The sequence below is a fragment of the Pipistrellus hanaki genome (genome assembly GCF_964339955.1).
Source record: "Pipistrellus hanaki genome assembly, chromosome: 3".
NCBI lineage: Eukaryota > Metazoa > Chordata > Mammalia > Chiroptera > Vespertilionidae > Pipistrellus > Pipistrellus hanaki.
In genome coordinates this window covers 16030335-16047558 of record NC_140505.1, presented here as the reverse complement: position 1 = coordinate 16047558, position 17224 = coordinate 16030335, and the positions used below count along the sequence as shown (strand labels likewise).

Here is a 17224-nt window from a genome sequence, read left to right as displayed (position 1 = left end):
GAAATGTAGTAGACAACAACACCCTTTATAAGAAGTATGTTTTGGAGATAGTGGTCTGTGGTCATAACTCAGGGAAAAAAAAATATTTTACTAAAGATAAATTCAAAAATATTAATAGAACCAGGCTAATTTTATTCTGAAAGATTACCCTTCACTTGCAATATGGCACTTGAGGACATAAAACAATACATACTCATATTAATTATAATTAAAAATTATACAGCTCTATCCCTCATACTGTCTTCAAAATCAATGTTTAGTCACTACTTTGGAGTTAATCACAATTTTAAACATCAAAGGACTTCTATTTCCTGAGTAACCACAGAGGTAGAGAATCAGAAATGGAAAAAGAGAAAAGAAAAGGTGGAGTGGGTACAAAGCCAAGGATACTCTGGTTTTGAAGGAAAGTATTTCTGATACCTTGATATATTGTTTTTATTCAAACCATTCCAAGCAGATTAATTAATAAGTACACGTTTGAGAAAAAGATGCCTGGAAAGTAAATACAACAACAACAAAACCACAAAAAGAAAAGAAGCATGGAGTCAATTATAGCTAACATGTCATGCTGACCACAAATTCCTGAATTAACAAGAATGTTCTGTGCATATCACTGTGGATCTCCTTTATAGACATTCTGATAGGGGATTACTGCAAGGGGGGTGATTTCACAAGTTATATGAAGTCCAGTTTAGCTAGGATTCTGTCTTCAAGAGATAAAACAAACTGCCCTTAAATTAAAGAAAAAATTATAAAAGATGGTTCCCTTAATTTTGATAGAATTGATAAACTAGCGAGCTAGAATAGCATGCTTTAACTCTTGTGCTCTATCATTTTATTTTATTTTTTAAAATATATTTTATTGATTTTTTACAGAGCGGAAGAGAGAGGGATAGAGAGTTCTCTATCATTTTAACACAGATTTGAGGAAAGAGTAGGAGTCTCAAGATCCCTACTCCAAATTTTCAGATGAGTTTAGGTTTTTATGAGCCAGCTGTTACAAGGGAAACACGATTCTCTCTGACAGGCACTTTAGAGGAAAACACTAACAGTTGAATAAAGGTACTAAGCCAATTAAACCTCTTACTCATGCCTAATAGAGTTCCGAGTAGTCCAAGCACCTGGCTTGGAGTAAACATTTACTTTTCACAGCCTGCAATTTAATCAGCTTGTCAGGTGGTGGAGAGCTCCATCCAGAGGATGGTCCTCTCTGACCTGACTCTCCTCTTAATTGGAAACATTGTTTAGTGTTCTGTCTCCCCCATGCCTCTTCTTCCTCAAGTATCTCCTCAGTGTATCGCTATCATATAGAAATCCATTAGACCAGCCCCACCCTCAAGTCAGCACTCCTTTGAGGGGCCCGTGTGATAAACACAGGGATTTAGAAAGCTTTCTGGGGTTTCCCACTGGGGGCTGAAAGACAGAAGGCAGATTTAGGTCAGATAGAAGGGAAAGAAGGAGACAGACACAGCAGCAAAACATGAGGCTTCCTTACAGGAGGGAAGGGATGAGCAGAAACATATCCCTACTCCGAAGAGTGGGAAAAATAGTTAGCAATTGATTTGTTTAAAACATTTCAGGACAATGGAATATATTAGATTAGAGGCCCCATGCATGACATGTGTGCATTGAGGGAGGTCCCTGCACCCTCTCCCAGACTGGGACCCCTCGGCAAACATCTCCCGGGGGGTCCTTAGTGCTGCTGCAGACCCATGAGCCCCGCTTAGGGCTTAGGGTTCCTTAGCGCTCTACAGCTGTGAGTTGGCTTCGGGCTGAGCAGCACTCCCCTTGTGGGAGTGCACTGACCACCAGGAACAGCTCCTGCATTGAGTGTCTGCCCCCTAGTGTTCAGTGTGTGTATAGAAACCAATCATTCCATTCTGCTGTTAGGTCAATTTGCATATTAGCCTTTTATTATATAGAATGAGTTAACAGTCTCTCTCTGAGCACTAAAACTCAGAGAAACAAGAAAGTGGGCACTTAAAAGGGATTTTAAAACATCTAGAGCAATTTCATTATCTTTCAGGTGAGAAGAAGACATTCAGAGAGGTGGCTCTGCCCATCAATCAGGCAAACTGGTTAATGATAAAATCAGAATGCGGCCATGTAGCTCCCAGTGCAGGTAGGTTAGGAGCATTGAGTTGGCCGCTGGACAGTCTTACTTGAATCTTGGCTCCACTGTTAATAAGTGGCTGTGGGAATCTGGGGAAGTTATTTGCCTTCCCTATGTAGTTCTTCACTGAAAAACGAGGGTAATAATAGTACCCACCCAACAGGGTTGTTTGGAGGATTCAATAATTGTGAGTGTAGAAAGTATTCAGTTCAGCTTCTGGTACAACGTAAGGGCTCTATCAACTGCACTTTTTCTCTGATATCTGACATCGCAAATATTGTTGTCATGCAGTGGTAGAAAGAGTGCCCTGGCCTGCTGTGCTATTGAAGGGTCATCAGAACTTGGAAAGGCAGTTCTCAACCATAGAGAGCTCTGAGGAGGTCTCAGAGGACACCACGAAGCAGTAAAATCAGGGGACCTACAGCTGTTGCTATTCCTCAGGCCCCTTGTTCTTTGGAGTTGAATGGATTCAAGAATGGTTGGGGACTTGTGTTTTTTTTTTGTTTGTTTGTTTTGTTTTTTTTTTTTCCTGATGAAATAGACAAGAGCTAGACAAGGAGCTAAAAATTCTTTTTTGCTCATCATTTTCTTATGGTCATCAACACATAGCTAACAGTAGCCTTGGGCTGGGATGGTTCTGATCAGATCTCTGTGAGCAATGCTGGGTGGTTGATAATATGTGTTATTTACCTATTTTATGACTGTCTTGGACTAGAGTTATTTTTCTAGAGTCTTATAATACCTTTAAAAAAGAGGAATTTCAGAGGACCCAAGCTGTCCTCTTACTACTGTAATATGCTGATTCGGAGCTGCTTTATCTCATCACTTCCTCCCCATACCCACTTTCCTAGGCGAGACTTGCTTATTTTAAAGCATTCGGCTGTTAAAATAAACATTGCAGGAACAGAGTTGCAATGAATCATTGAAAAAGAAAACGTTATCTTCTTTTCTTCCAACCCGGCTGGCTTCTCTTTCAGCCAAGGTGGTGACTCAGGCTGGGCCTGTCGAGGTGCATTCAAACAAATGTAAGTGAATGTGTTGGCCATTTCAATACATCCTGGCTCAACTATGTGGAACTCTCCTAATGTACAAAAGTGCATTGGACCGGTAAACTCTTTGAGCCCTCACTGGATTGTGTTTATACGGTATGGCCTTGGATAACAACAATAGTTGCTATGATTTGTTAAGTGCTTATTATGTGCCAGAAACCTTAGACCATTGACTTTCTTCTTTTATTTAAATCCGGACTACTAGAAAATAATACACTTTTATAGCATGAACTGGTGCACCCTACACACACATACATACACATACACACATACACAGACAACTAAAAGTTTGATGAAACAGTATATATCCTAAGTACAGACAATACATGGAAATATTTTCTATTCTATTTTGTTATTTTGCATTCTAAAATTCTGGTTTTGACCCATTAAATTGATTTCATGACTCATGAATGGATTGTAAACTACAGCCGAAAAACACTGACTTAGGCAAATGTATTCCTTGCAAAAACCTTGCAAGGCAGATGTTTATATCAGATCACACGCAGAATAGTTCAATAGAGAATATTTATCGTAATAATAAGGGGAATCAGTTAAAAAGGGGCTTGGAAGAGTTGAAATGCCAAATAGGGAACAGTGAGGCAATCCAGAAATTAGCAACAGCAGGAACTGGCTTCTTCAGTCAGGCCTAGTAAACAGGAGAAAGGTGGTGTGATCAGCCTGGGCCAGGCTGAAGCAGGGACATGAAACTGTGGAGAGAGTTTAGCAGGAAGTGGAATCAGGGAAAGTGAGACCCCGGTTGCCCCTGATAACCGGGAACCTAAGAGGAGAGGTAGTCACTGATGGAGATACCTCTCAAAGGAAAATAAATAGAGAGAGAGGGGAGGGTAAAATGGGGAGAGGGGAATGGAAGGGGAAGAGAGAGGGAGAGAGAGAGAGAGAGAGAGAGAGAGAGAGAGAGAGAGAGAGAGTATTGGGCTTCTTCTACTCTCCAATTCCTCCTTCCTCCTATTGGTCAAGTCAAATTCAAGTCAAATCTAGCTAATCGCCAGTGGAAATGTAGTTTTCTAAATTGAATTTATTGGGGTGACACTGATTTTTTAAAAGCATAGCATACACGCTTCAAGTGCATAACTAGTTTTTAGGGATCAGGTCTCTGAGATCCAGATATAAATAAAGGGAGATATTTGAGAATCAAATGCAAATGACTTGTACATCCAGGGCCAGCTTTATGGGTCTGACCTGCCTACATATACTGGCTCTAGAGGGCCCCCTACACTTGATTTAAGTTATCAACTTCCTGAAATTCATAATAATTTGTGAACAAAAGTTCCACATATCTATTTTGCACTGGCCTGCAAATCGTGTAGCTGTTCAACACAAAGCACTATTATTCCAATTGTACAGATGAGAACTCTGTGGCTCAGAGATTAAGTAGTTTAGTATGGGTTTCACAAAAGTGCATATAGTAAAATTTGAAACCAACCTGATATGCCTGAGGCCAAAATCCACACTCTTTCCTGTAAACCACAGGTCAATTCTATTCCCCCAAACTGTACTAAAAATCAAAGGGGTGAATTTTACAGGTAAATCTCTTCCAGTCTAGCACGGAAGGGACTCATGTCCTCAGCCATTGCTACTCAGAGAATAATTTCTGCTATTCCCTTTCGGTCACTCCAGGCCTCAAACTTTAACCCAGACTTCAGGGGGCTTGCTAAGAGCAGCTGAAAAGATGCAAATAGGGTTTCCCCTGCTCCCACTGCTGAAGAAGCAGAGCAATTCGAAAAATGCAAAACCTGTTTTCCCTTCAAAAGTTGCCTTGAAATTCATGTAAAGTAGGAAATAAGTGCAACTTGACTTCAACGATTCCCTGATGAACCCTTAGAAATGAATGGAAGCTGTGGGTGGCCACCTCGCCTTCATGACCACAGCCAGTTCTCTCCCCACCTTTGGTCCTCTGTCAGAGGTTTAGACATGAAGTTTTCCCTCAATAAAATCTTCCTAGCCTCACTTTCTGGGGTCATTCTGCTTTCACTAACAGTTAAAATTGAAACGAAGCCAAATGAATTTGGCAGGAATCAACTCAGAGGGAATATTAATTAATGCAAAGAATCCCTAACACAATTACTATAAATTCTCTATCTCAATATTTCCGTGATCTTTTGCTGTTCTGTGCTCCTTGACTTGCATAGTGCTCATGGCACGTAAAGCAGGAGTTTTCTGCTGGAATATTCCATACAATAATATGTTTTCAACTTCTTGTCATAAAATATTACTAGTTGTTCACCATTATCACATTTATTCTCATTCCATTAATAAAAGTTTTCTTGCAACCTGAGCACAAAAGACAATCCTAATTATCAGAGGCTCATACATACAGTGATTGATGAAGCTTAAACCAATCTCTAAGATCAATTCTATACAAGTTCTAGCCAGAGAGGAAACAGGTTTCTGGAGAGATGCCAGGACAGGCCCTAGGGCTGCTGGATACTTAGGATATAAAGATAATCTTAGGCAAATCTTTTACTCCTATGTCATGTCCCCCCCCCCCCCATGATAACCTCAATTTTCTCATCCTTCAGGTGTGTCTTCATAAGCATCTATATTGGGTGTTCATTCAATAAATACTGGGCATTTATGATGTGTCAGGTGAGCAAAATACTGAAGACTCAAAGATGAATAAGGCATGCCTTCTAATATGACATGGAGTTTTGAGAAATACTAGACAATAATTCTTACACAAAGTGATTGCAATTAGTATTTGAAGGCATGAGATGAAGAAGAAAAGAAATGTTCAGCAAGCCTGATGAAAAGCATAATAAAGATTTTACTGAGGCGGTGCCTCTGAGTACTGACAATATAGACCAGAAAGACATCCATAAATTATCATCACTAGTAGTAATAAGGTAACTTAGTGAAAACAGAGATTACTTGAATAAGAATACAGAGCCCAAGCCTATTGGTCAAATTGTCAACTTTGGTTGTTGGGCGGATAATGGTGTCATTTTCAGAACTGCCTCGTCAGTAGGAAGACACCATGCTTCATTCTGAAGTTCCTTCATGTCCACATGTTTCAGCTAATAATTAAAAGAATCACCTTCAGGTCAAGATTCCAAATATCCAGGCATGCTTTTGGGTATTTGTATAATCATGCAAGTTTTGGGTAAAACTGTAGTATTTTAGTTCAACCATGTCTTCTGAGGAGGATTTTACAATTTTGAGTAGTGAGTATGGGGTCTATAAGAAAAGGGGAAAGTGGTCTGTAAGCACCTTGGTTTGGGATCACAGAGTCTTTGGTTCATTTCCCAGATTGGTCAGCTCAAAAGGATCTGCCAAGTATATCATTAAAATTTATATCGGTCACAAAACTGAGGAGACCTTATTTGATCTCACTGTCATATGGCTTCAGACAGAAGGGATATTTAAAAGGAGAGCATGTCCTTGCTCAGGGTAAAGGAAGGAGGTTCTTACCTTCTGTTTGCTAACACACAGAAGAGGAAAGCTCTCTCTTAGAAAACATTTCATTTAAGAGATGAATCACTGTGTTCTTTTTTTCTATTATGTCACCTTTATAAAATACCACTGGTTTCTCCCCGTCTTCCTCCTACTTTATCCTTCTCTCTCCTCTGTCTTCTCTGACACTTTTTCTAGCCTTGCCTTTGACTCAGGCCCTTGAAGTTCCTCAACCCTTTCCCCCTTTATACTTTATAAACATATTCTTTTCTCTCTCTGCCATCCTCTCTCCCTTTCTCTGGATTTCAAGTTCCAAAGAATCTTCCTAGGGTTTTCTTCTTTGTCCTTTTCCACTGAGATAACTATATTCTTCCTGTTCTTCAGGATTTCTAGCAAATTTTAGAAGAAAAAAAAAAGTATTAGTTCCTTTAATCCTATACTAGCCTTCTGATATAGTCAGTTCCATTGAACAGAGAACACCTAGATTCAGAAAAGTTGAATAATTTACCTAAAGCCTCATAACTATAAAGTAAAAAAAAAAAAAAAAAAAAAAAAAAAAAAAAAAAAAAAAAAAAAAAAAAAAAAGAGGTTTTCCCATGTTGATATCAGAAGTAGTCCAAAGCTATTTACCAATCCAGTATGTTAGATTGTGGCTAATAAACAATGTGAAATATAAGCTTACCATCACTTATGACTAATGATTTGGTGATTCTTACCATTAAAAGGTCATATTTATAATTCATGAATGATGTTAGTCTCAATTATTCTTGAACACAGGACTTTCGTTTTCTGCTTGAGATTCTCAGTGTTAAAGGGAAATCTTTAAGGAACCTATCTAGGAAGCATACCCAGGTTTAAAGTATGAACTCCTGGATGTAAAACCTCCTTTGCATTTGACTTGATGGTGTTTCTGTTGTGGGCCAGCTGGGGAACTGAGTGGTTAGATTGGGCTGGAATTTATTTTACAGTGGAAACAACATAGAACTAGAAAGAAACAGAATACTTGGATTTAACTCAGTTTTACCTGACCAGCTGAGTGACCTGGACCTGAATTTGCTCACTGGTTAAAACTAATATTTTGGACCACATGTTCTCAAAAGTTCTTCCTACTTCTTAGAGTCTATATTTTAATAAGCTTCTCTTGGACCCAAAGTTGAAGTCTGCATATGCCCAGGGATAGTCAGGATCCAGCATCTCTCCATACTAATCGGAAACCTTAGGAACAAAGTGGGAATGAATGATTGTATATCTGCTTGGTGAAAAGATGTCTGTGGTTCCGCCATACTGCTCACCCACTAAGCCCCAGCCTTCCCAATAAAATTAGTACAGAAATCATAAGGCTTACTGCTATCAAGGCAATTGACAGACAAACTTAAGTATGATTTTTACTCTGATGCATGGAGGATGTTTTAATTACAACAAATATGTGGCGGTAGAAATTAAACTGTTATTTAATAAACAGACATGTAATAGATGTTCAAATGACTACATTATTTAATAGACACTATTGTCTTTGGCTAGCTTTTTATTGCTGCTGTGACAAACTATCCCAAACTAACTGCCTTAAAGCAACAATTATGCAGGTTAGAAGTCTGGAATGGGTCTCAGGGACTAAACTCAAGGTGTTGTCAGGACTGCATTCCTTTTTGGAAGCTCCAGGAGAGTATCTGATTATTTGTTTGTGCTAGCTGCTAGAGTTAGCGGAATGCTCTCCTACTGCTTTAAAGTTAGCAACAGTGGGTTGAGTCCATCTTCCTTGTTATCACCCCCACATCCTCTTGTATGGTTATTTTGAGCCTACGTGGATAATCCAGGAAATAAATAAATTTCTCTATTTTAAGGTGAACTGATTAGTAACCTTAATTCCATCTGCAACCTCATTCCCCTTTGCCATGTAACATAACACATTTATAGGTTTCAAAGTTTAGGGCATAGACATCTTTGGAAGGTCATTACTCTGCTTACTACACTGTCCATTTTTATTTTGGGTTTAAAATTTTGATATAAGCAGAAACACTTTATGAATCTATTGTGAGAGTGCTTATTAGACTTGGCATTAATCTCTATCAAGAAGCTTTTATAACCTCACAGTGAAAGTAGACATTAACATAGGGATGAAAAGTCATTCTTTTCATAGCTAATTAAACTGACTTTACCAATAAGTACTTGTGAATATTTCAAAAGAGCCCTAGGGTTATTTTTACATTAAAGAAATAATGATATTTTTAACACAGTAGGATTGTTTAAGATCATTTTGGGATAACCTCTAAAACTCACAAGATCAACCCCTTTGTTAGAACATCAATCAATAATCTATTAAAGATCACATATTTTATCAGTTACCTGCAAGAATTTCAGTATACCGCCTTATGAATTTTTTACTATAGACCTGATTATGAGCATAAATAAAATGAAATTGTATTACTGTTATTCAACATTTTGAATAAGGGAACTGACTGACAATAAAAAAAAAAATCAAGAATGATTAACTCCACCATCAAATGGCTTTGGAGCTACTGGAGCCAAAAATCAATATACAAAAGTAAAAAATGTCAATATGCTTATTTTCCCTATAAAAAGTCTCAAGGAGTTCTGCTGGGTTTCTTATTGCTCATGTCTTTCAAATGCCAACTAAGAAATGACTGTCATTTTTATCTTCATATCAGGCCATTTGAAAAGAAATGACAAAATGGAGGAAAATATCTAATAGTATCTAGAAAAACTACTGTCTGATTTTTTTTATACCTCTATATTTGGGATTAAAAATAAATTCTGATTTATCTGTATTATACATTTTAATAGTTTTAAAACAGCACATAATTAAATTTTAATGAGACAATTCTTTTATTTTAAACTAGTGCCCAGTGCATGGATTTATGCACACTGAAAGGAAATTAATTAGAAGAAATATTTTAATATTGCTATTCATCCTTTCTCCAAATCGACGATCCACAATGATAGATGGAAACACACATGTGTGATTGGTGCCAGTGAGAGCTTTATATATATATATATATATAAACTTGCTTAATTTGACCTGCTTTCTGAGGTAGCTAAACTTTTTCCAGCCCAGTGAAGCACCCAAACTTCTCTTTCATGTAATTGTCAGTAACACAGCAGTAAATATCAACACAAAGCAGATTATTATTGTAGATCATGCAGGGAGAACAAAGGGTAAAATATTTAACTGTAGCAGAGTTTGATTATATTCTGTGCTGTGAGAAAACTGAAGTCATTTTTAAGGTCCACTATTTCTTACTTCTTTACAGTTGGGTCAAGTTTCTAAACTTTCTAAATCTCCATTCTCTGGCTAATAGAAAGAAAATAGGATTCCAGTGAGTCTCCCATCTACCTACTCCAGAACTTCTGAGAGGATCAAATGAGATGAGGCATGGGAAAATGCTTCACAGACATTTGGTTAAAGTGTGAAATGTTTCCACTTGTCTATAAAGCAAGTTGTGTTCCTGGGCTGAAGAAACTGCAAGGAGCTAGTGGTCCCTAGGGAGAGGAAGCTGGGCATTGCTACATGATGTCATTACTCTTCCTCCACAGTGACTGTTTCCAGGCTGGGCTGGGCTGGGCTGTGGGCCTCATTTTGTGCCATGGGGTCTCAGCAGTGTTGGCTGTGATTTGGTGGGGTGTTGCTCTGGGGTGGTGGTGGGCCTGTGTCCCACTTTGGGGAAGCCTAGTACTGCATTGTGGGTGCCAGATCCACAGTGGCATTTCTCTGTGTGTGTCATAGCAGCTCCTGTGTTGAGCATCTGCCCCCTGGTTGTCAGTGCACATCATAGTGACCAGCTGGAAGGTTGGACACTTAGCCTATTAGCCTTTTATATAAGAGATATATAGAAGGCCTTAAATGATATTTATAGGGATGACTAACAAAGGAAGGAAATGCAATTTATTATTCTTTACTCAATTTAATGTTAGGATAGAAATCCCCGTACAGCAGAATAGCCCAAATAAATTTTTTAAATGGGATAAATTACATATACATTTCAACAACAGTAACCACTGATTATCTTCCCCCCATTTCTCTTTTATGTATTTTTAAACTTGTAAATGTATTGTTGAACTAGTCAGATTACTAAAGAGATCTCTGTAACATTAACCATTGCATCTGAAAAAAGTTGGAGAGCACATATTTTTATGAGCTCATCGTATGTAAAGGGAATCTAAGGCAGTGATGGTCACTTGCGGATCTTTCTTAGAGAAATCACTGTGGGCCCAGAATTGCCAACTATCAGATCCACGTCATTACTCTAGTCTCGAGCTGAATTCACTTGCCCCTATACCACCTAAGCTTCCCCAAGATGCTTTGCTTGTGTGCAGAGAGTTATATAATTAAAATACATTTCAACTGCCTTCCATATGGCGACCAGTTGGTGACAAAATAAAACTGCATGTGGTTATATGCACAAGCTGTCTGAATGCTATAAAAAGAAAATTTTGACCAGTGATGCTGGTCAAAATGCTGATTAAATCAGCATGTATGTTACAATATCATGGTTAAATTCAAAGAACAAATTAAGTGTCCCTTCCATGGGAAAAATCTAAAATAACAAAAGAGATGTATACAAGTTTCCACAGGTGTTCGCAGCCCAAATTTGTCTACAGCAGTTATCCCACTGCCATATGCACAAACAACTTTTGAGCCTTTCCCTTCTCAACTCTATTTTTCTTTCTATAATTCCCTATCCTAAGTGAGCAGTGAGTCAATCCACTTGGCAGAATGAGTAGCATAACAAGAACTGTTCTCTATAGGGAAATGAGATTAAGAGTCCAGAAGAGTTTCTACTGCCCCGAAATAAAATCCTGAGTGGGACAGAAATAGAAATATACATGTTGTTATACAAGTGGCTATGTTTAATTTTACAACACTTTTAAAATATTGTTAATAATGCAGTATAATTTGTGCACACTAACTACATTAAGAGCTGTGTTTCTTAGTAACTTCCTCTCTCCAGGGCAATATTTATAAGCCCTGACAAACCTCACAGAAGTGGTCTGAGCACCATGTTCTAGATAATGGGATGAAGACTCGCTGGTGCTTTTCTGCTGCCTAGTTCCAAAGACTGACCCATTTGGACCACAATAATAAATTTAAAATGTTTTTCTTGCTTTAGCAGGGGAATTCGTCAACAGATAAAAGCGGAATGCAGGTCTGAGAGAAGCTGCAGCCCCAGCTCCAACCCTACCACGTTGCTCTCTCCACTTCTTTCTCCATCATTTTGCAACAGCCTTGCAGTCATTTCCCTAGAACCCTAGGTTTCCAAAAAAAGCAGCTTTTAAAACACCACCTTCTCACTTCTATCTAGATTTCCATGTTGCTCTCCCCAGATGAGGTTCCAGAAAGGCACCAAGACTGATGGGTGTACTTGATGGGCCTTCCTGGTGGGCCGGGTGCTAACGGGGAGCATGCAGATAATGCATTTCCATTATTCTCTATCACAGCACTTAGTACACTTGGTAACCGCTTGCTTATTAGAGTTTGTTTATATTCTGTCTCCCTCCCTAGACTATAAATTCATGGAGGGCAGAACAGCGCTATTTTTTCTTCTATATTACCCAGCACCTAGTATACCAGGCTCCAATAATTCTTTGTCAACTGCCTGTATACTTTAAGAATAAATTTGAGATCAAATTTCTCACACATCTAAATCTCACACATGATCTCACACATCTAGAGGAAATAATGAACAACACAAACAGACCCAGAGAAAGAGAACCAGCAATCAGACTCTCAAACCTCAGAGGGAAAATAAGGGGGGATGGGGGTAAGGGGAAGAGATCAACCAAAGGACTTGTGTGCATACATATGGGCCTAGCCAGTGGCCATGGACAACTGGGGAGGGGGGGACGGGGAGGAGGGGAGACATATCTAGAGAGGGGTTTGGGATGGGAATGGGGGAATAAGGACAATTATGTGAGACCATAATCAATTAAAAAAAAAAGAATAAATTTGAAAGCAAGAATCACTTTTTCTCCATCTGCTTCTGAAAGTGAAACTCTAAGTCAATCCAATGCCCAGATTCACTCTGCTATAAAGTATACTCTACTGCTCAAGTCTACATTCAAAGACCTTCTCATAAAACACCCAACAAATGTTAAATGGCACATTTCAAAAACGAAAGGAAAAGGAAAGCATATTTCAACTGAAAATTCATTTCATCTGCTTTTCATAACCAGAAAACCTCAAAAGACTACATCTGTGTAGTGACATATAAGTATAAATTATAAAATTAAAGATCTTAGTATAGCTTGGAAGGAAAGATGAACACAGAACAGTTATTCATTTCTATAATTAATGGGGAAATTGTTTGATATTTGTAGTTTTTTAGTTTGCCCTCTAAATTAAAGATAACCAAGGCGTTATTTTATTTTATTTTTTTTTTACATATTCTTAACCTTGGATCTGCCGCAAACATTGCATTTATTGCTTTCTAGATGACTAATCGAATTTATCATTTAGGACCAATAGCAGAACAGCTCATTTCATTCACACACACACACACACACACACACACACACACGATCTGGGTCTTTTCTTAATGTTCCAAATCTGCTTTCACTAAAAAAAAAAAAAAAAAAAAAAAAAAAAAAAAAAAAAAAAAAAAAGTGTGTTTCCCACAAACAATAAATACAAAAAAGAGCCCTGGCTTCCTTTCTGCTCCCCAAGGAATAGGCTTTCTCTTTTTATCCCCAATCATTGTTTCCTATGTTTTGAGCAACAGTGATTTGTGTATGGACAACACATATGCAGTCCTTAGTGGAAGTTTGCCTTGGAATTCTTTCCACAGGGAAAGTGAACCCAGAAACTGAGGCCCAGAGGAGGTGCGAGTGTGGGGAGAGGCTGAGAATTGCTTGCAATCCAGAATGAGGACAGGCAAGTTAGATGAATAAGAACAGAATTCTAAACGCTTCTGATTATCTTTAGTTTCTATTTATGCTGCACTTATTGTCCACTGGAATAGACTGGGTACATGCAGTTGCATATTCTATTTGGGATATAATTTAATAGTCAGAAATGAGATACCAGAAAATGTCTGCAAAAAGCAATATGTGGAATACATGCATATTTTGCCACTAATAACCAGAACTGTTCCTTGCATTGTTTATTACGCCCCTAAAAATATGACATTTATAATCATTTGATCCAATTACAGATTATTCCTAGTGCTGATAAACTCAAAATAACATAGGGACTTATTATTTCCTTCAGATTCCCTGAAGTTTTCATTACTGAGAGACCCAGAGTCACCAGGTGTCATGAATAACCAGGCAACCCCAGCATCTCTAATGTGGCTCACTCTGACAGTTTCTGGATTTAGTATACACTTTCTCCATTACTCAGGCTCCCTGGTTTCCTTCTGCCATTGGACCAATAGCAGAACAGCTCCTGGCTCTTGGCTTCTTCGCTATGCTATGGGAAAAAGGTTCCAAATGTGTCCCATTTTCTCAAATCTAATAAATAATTGGTTTTTAGTGTCTAAAACCATGAACTGGCCCGGAAAAGAGCATGACTTTTGGAACCAGAGGACCATGGGGTCTGAAGACAGACAGGCTTGGCTGACTTTGCCAACTACTAAGCCTCAGGCCACAAAGACTGATCAGAATTTCAGCTTCTTCATCAATAATGAGAATTTATCAATATACCTATCAGCCTCAGGCATTATTGTGATGATCAAATCAGAGGGGTTTTATTCAAGTGCTTTCTGTATATAAGGTGTAATATGAATGTTTAGGATTTACCTCCACTTAAAAATCTTGCCCACTATTCTCTGCAGGGGTGGTGTCAGCAAAGTGTGACAGCGTTGCTTGTTGTGTAAGCACAGTTTTGGGGTATGGGGTGAGAGAGAGGCAGGAGGGAGAAAGATAAATAAGAGAAGGAGAATGAGAAAGAAGAGGAAAAGGAAGAGGTAAGAGGTGGGGGGAGGATATAATGCAGACAGAATTTGAGCTAATGATTCAGCCTCCCCACCCAAGCTCTTGTCCTTCCCTAGCCTCCTCTCCTCCAAACACACTGTCAATCCTTCCAATCTAAGGCTCTTTATCTTACCTTCATCCACTGTGTTCTAATACAGACATTTATTACAGTAGGGGCTGTTTCTTTATACAACTATATGCATACAGCTGAAAATCTCTCAGATTTCATGTTTTCTATCAGCTCTGCTGAGCTTAGACTATAATCTTTCCACTCTGTGGCCCAGCTGTAACCAAGCCAAACAAACAATGTTTTCATGCCCCTTCAACCTGTGAAACCCTGCCTGACCTGAGACCAAGGCCCAACAATTATTGTAAAGCCTGGGACTTCAGTTTCTCACATTTCTAAGTCCACATTATTTCACTGTCACACTTTCCCCTAAAACCACATTTTCTCCATTTCTACCTCATTTCCCTGTCTTCCTTTTGGTTTTCTCTAAGTGCATCTTGTACTAAGGTCAGGGCATTTATCTCTACCTTTGACCAGATGGTTCTTCAGTTTCTACCTCCAGGGCATGTTCTTTACTAGTGAGGCCTAGATCTGTCATTCAAACCAGAATAGCCAGAACTGTACATGCTTTAAAATACATGAGATTCTACAATATTTATAGGTGTGTTTCCTTGTCCATGTCTAGGAAGTTTACAAATGTGGAAAATTGGGGCAAAAGAGGTTCTATGGTTACAACACTAATGTGGAGGATCAGGGAGGATCAGGGAGGTGAATTAGCATTCCATGCCCCCAGGCCCATGTATTTTCACCTCCTTATCCTGTTGGGTAATTTAACTTGTTCCATTCATGTTAATTAAACCCCAAGTGCCCTTCTTTCTCAATCAACATTGGCCAAGATATAAATCTGGAATAGTCACATTGGTGAAAAGGCTTGGAAGGTAAAATGCAGAATTACAAAAGCTTAACAGTTTAAAAGGGATCCTTCTTCCAAAACGTTTCACACTAAAAGTGGTTCCTGTCACTAAAGTAAAGTATTAAAAAGTCAGACAATTTAATGGGGATATTTTTCACCTAATGAGAGTCTTCAAGGCTTCCAATGCTTTTAAGAAATAACTAATAATAAGCCTGATCTGCTTAACTCTGGGATTCCTTGGCTCCTGTCAGAACCATTCCTCATTAAGACATTATGACTGAGACTCTAAGAACAATGTATATCTAACAGGAAAATCCAAAAGACAGAACCAAAAACATGCACACCAGGTACATCGTGTGTCAACCTTCTGTGGCTATCCCTTTAATTAGATTGTATAGAGTGGACGTCTTTCATCTTAATGTACAATTTAAACACATTACTGTTTAAAACTGTACTGTCAAGATCACAAATGTGACCTCAAATCCAATGGAAACTTGTCTGTCTTCTCTTTAATCAACACTCCTTTCATCTTGAAATGCTTTCATGGAACCTGATTTCCTCCTGATTTCCTCCCACCTAACTGACCTCTTCACAGTCTTTGTTAATTTTTCCTCTACCAACTTTTAATATTAGAGTCCCCAGGGCTTGGAAGGTAAAATGCAGAATTACAAAATTGGTTCTAGATCCTCATCTTTTTTTTTGGGGGGGGGGGGGGCAACATTATCTACTTGGGGGAATCTCATCCATTTAATTGACCAAATAAATCTATAATCCAATGACTTCCAAATTTGTATCTCTGACTCTGACCTCTCCACCGAGTTCCGGACTTTTCTAGGCAATTGCTTTTATATCCACTTGAATGTACAATAGATATCTCATATTAGTAGCATTTTTCATCTCTCAAAAAGCCCCACTAAATATTCCCCGAATATCCCCTATCTTATTCTGCACCAGCAGCATTCATCTAATTACTTAAGCCACAAATGAGTGTTATTGTTTTCCTTCCTTCCCTAATTACTTGTAATTCTTTAGTGCATTCTATTGACCCTACCTCTAAAATGTATTCCATGAAATGTAATGGCTGGATTTTCGTAAGCCACTTTGGACCTTGAGATGGCCTTAGGAATAGAAGTTATAACTGGTCAAGCAACAATTCAAAAGATCTTAGGTCTTTTACCACAGAGCAGTCTAAAAACCTCTAGACATATTTTACATGTGAGAGAAACTATCCATCTTGTTTAAATATAAATTATATAAGAGTCCAAATTCTCCTTTTTCTTTGTACCCAACCACTAGTTTCAATCTAATCTAATCCAACATTATCTCTTTCCTAGACTACTCAAATAGCACCTATCTGGTTTCTTTTTCTCTTGTCTCCCTACAGAACTAGAGGGATCATATTAATTGTAAGTTAGATCATGTACTTCTTGCTTAATGCTATGTATTGGTTTCTAGTTTAATTTCTTATAAAACTGTCACTAGCCCTCCACTCAATCCTTGTACAATGGACTATGTCTACACTGGCTTGAGTTGTTCTCACTAAAGAACCTTTGCACTTGCTCTTCCCTCCACTTGGAATACTCTTCCCAGCATAGTTGGCTCCTTATTGTTACGTAGATTTCTTAAGCTCAAACTTATCCTCCTCAAAGAGACCTTCCTTGGAAAGCCAAAGTAAAGTAGTCCTAGCCATTTTCCATCACATTACCTTTCTATTTTCTTATATACCTATCAGCTGGAATTATATTGTCTCTGTACTTACTTACAGAAAAGTACCTGGCTATTCTAAATGCTTACCATATGTTTGT

General features: G+C 38.4%; 1 protein-coding gene across 1 annotated transcript in view; it reads right to left on the bottom strand.

Annotated features, from left to right (window-relative positions):
- The window catches only part of LOC311619108 (uncharacterized protein), a 459679-nt gene extending 442694 nt beyond the window's left edge, over positions 1 to 16985 (bottom strand). Inside the window, exon 1 of the mRNA XM_084877081.1 lies at positions 16976 to 16985. The gene's annotated coding sequence lies outside the window, so the exon portion shown is untranslated. The remainder of the gene's footprint in view (positions 1 to 16975) is intronic.
- Between the last annotated feature and the right edge of the window lie 239 nt (positions 16986 to 17224).